Raw genomic sequence first — 3,132 nt, forward strand, 5'->3', positions numbered from 1 at the left:
TTTCTACTCCCATAAAGCGTTACAGTGTTGGAAGGAGCAGGTCTAACCAGTCTTTTAGGGTTGCCATGAGTCAGACTGACCCAATGGCAGTGATTTTTTTAGGGTGCGGTGGGGCGTAGGGGGTGGGTGGAATGGGCATGTAGTAGTATCTCACTGAAATTTTAATTTTCCCTTTCCTCATGATTAAGTTTGAACATATCTTTATGTGTTTAGTTTTCATTCACAAATCTTAAGTGAAATGTTTGCTCAAATAATTTGGAATCTTTTAAAAATAAAATGGTTGGTCTCAGCCCAGGAACGGCCTGGGGCGCACGGCTCCGGGGCTGGCGAATTCTGCTTGCATACGCGAATCCTCACTCTTGCAGAATTTTCTCCTTGAAAATCCCTGCATCAGAACCAGCCCTCCCGCCCCGGGGAGGGTTTGATTTTAGTGGCGTTGGCTGCTAAGGGTGGACTTGCAGCTCCGCTGAGTACATGTTGGTGGTAATCGTCCCTGCAGCCAGTTACCCTGCCACCATGCACTGCGAAGCAGAGGAATCCAAGGAAGTGGCCACAGATGTGTTTAATTCCAAAAAACCTGGCTGTTCAGGTATAAAAGAAGATCTTGGGTCAAATGGTATCCAAATCCATTGCCACCACCTTAGTTGATGACTCCAGCAGCGAGGTGTTAGATGAACTCTACAGAGTACCCAAGGAGTACCCCCCAAACAAGAAGGAGGCCGATAGAACCATCAAGAACCTCAGCAAGACAGTCTTCAAACTGACCAGCCTGTACAGGAATAATCAGTGTAATCAAGATGAGCTGGCCTTCATGGAGAAATTTAAGAAGGAAGTTCATCAGTTGGCTATGACCTTGGTCAGCTCCCACCAGGTGGATTATACCTTTGACCAGAATGTGCTCTCCAAGCTGCTAAATCACATGCAGAGAGATGCTCCATCAAATTATCCAGCGTCACCTCACCTCAAAGTCATACGGACGGGTTAATAATGTTTTTGACCATTTTCCAGATTGCGAATTTTTGGCTGCCTTTGGTAATTTTAAAGTCCCCTTACAAAAACTCTGTGATGATATCAACAAAATGCTGGCTGAAGAGAACATACGAACCTACGAGTTTGGATGCTGACTGACTGCTCGTGATTGGTTTGAAGATGGAGTGCTGTTGGTTTATGTAGGAACACAAAAAGGATAAAAAAAAATACAACATTACACATAGCCTGGAAAGACTTTGCCCAATTCTATTGTCAATCATTAATGATAGTGCTTTTATGGGGCTTCTTTTATTTGAAGAAAAGCTTATTTACAAAAGTTCTACTTAAAAACTTCCTAAGAGTCCTTGGATAGTGGGGAAAATGAGGGTTTGGATAATGCGAATGCAGAGCTGCCCGAAGAACAATGTAGGATTCCAAATCTCAAGACTGTTTTTTCAGGGCAGTTGTACTGATAGTACATGGCCTATTTCTGATGTACAACGTGAAGCATTTTGATTCATTTCTATTTCTTACTCTGTATATGTACTGCTTTTAAAGCATCAATGGCTTTCTCCTGCTGTTGGTGTTCTGTTAGAAACAATTCCACTTCAAGTTCCCCTCGATCCTTTTGTTAATACTTTATAGCCTTGGCATTCAAGAATTAAGTCTGAGGGCATCAACTTGAAACCTCAGGCAGACACATTTTTTTCAGGATTGGAAGAGGGGACTTTGTTACATATCTTACAGATGTTTAAAGATCATATTATAATAACTAGTGTAATAGTATATTCAACAACTTCATTGTTATGGATAAGTTACCTGACTAATTACTAAAGTTCATTTAAGAAGAATCAAATAATATCAAATAACCCTATGTATTCTTTAAATTTTCAGTGCATGATTTAAAAACTTTACCAGCAATGTAAAATATAAGGGAAGATGGTTTGGCTGTGAAATTTAACCAAATATTTAAGGAATAAATTATATTAAAATTCTTCCAAAAACATAGAAGGAAATTTTCTAATTAATGTTATGAGACCATCATTTTAATATACATGTATATATATAATAAATCATTATGAGAAAAGAGACTCGAAGACCAGTATCCATTATAAACACACAAAACTCATAAAGAACACTTGAGAACACAGTATATATCTATAGATAGAGAATCAACTTAACTATCAGTCGCTCTGTGGGAGAAAGATGGGCTTTCTAATCTCGTCAAGAGTCTCAGAAACCCACAGGGGCAATTAGACTCTGTCCTCTAGGGTCACTATGAGTTGAAATTGGCTCACTGGCAGGGATAGTAGATGATAGATGCCAAACATATAACTATAAGTACTTAGATCTATTTCCCTGATTATATATAAACATATTTACATATGTACATGCCTGTATTTAGGCCTTTATAAATGCTCTTTGCCTCCTAGTTCTTTCCTCTATTTCCTTTTACTTTCCTCTTGTCCCGCTGTCATGTTCGCCTTTCGTTTGGGGTTCAGGAATTCTTCTTAGTTACACTGCCCTTGCTCAAGCCCTACCAGGCCATTCTCGCCATTGATTATAGATCACTTGTCCCTGGTCCTTGGGTTTGTTAACACCCACTTCCTTTTCCTACCTCCTCCCTCCCGTATAGTCCCGAAACCATCGGTCCAGTTGTTTTCAGCTCTGGATTGTTTATCCTGCCCTTGTTATCCAAATAGACATGCAGAGACAATAATAAGCACAAAAACAAGGCAGAGCAAAACAAAACAACAATAGAATACCAAACAAACAAACAAACAAACAGCAACAAGAAACAACAGGAAAAAGAAAAGAAAAGTCTATACGTAGTTCCAGGTCTGTTTGTTGTCCTTTAGGAGTGTTTTCCATTCCAGCCTGCTGGGATGCCATGCCCTGGCACCAAACTGTATTTTTGGCATTCCCTGGGGACTTCATTGCTTTGGTCCCCTTGCTGCTGTGTTGCATGCCATTAGCAAATTTCCCCAGTGTATTGGGGTCACTTCTGGCACAATTCCCATACTGTGCCTCCACTGTTTTCCCTCGTAGCGATATGGGTCAATGAGGGATGTTTTGTTTCATGGTGGGGCTGGACCTATGGTCCCCTCTGGGCATTAGCTACTCTGAGCAGGAATATCATCCTTGGGGTTTGGTGGGTCAGGA

At 40.7% G+C, this 3,132-nt stretch overlaps 1 pseudogene; it reads left to right on the forward strand.

Moving 5' to 3' along the window:
• Positions 1-474: 474 nt before the first annotated feature.
• LOC142457087 (tumor necrosis factor alpha-induced protein 8 pseudogene) lies at positions 475-1,124 on the forward strand (annotated as a pseudogene).
• Positions 1,125-3,132: the final 2,008 nt, after the last annotated feature.

Source organism: Tenrec ecaudatus, chromosome 9 (assembly GCF_050624435.1).
Source record: "Tenrec ecaudatus isolate mTenEca1 chromosome 9, mTenEca1.hap1, whole genome shotgun sequence".
NCBI lineage: Eukaryota > Metazoa > Chordata > Mammalia > Afrosoricida > Tenrecidae > Tenrec > Tenrec ecaudatus.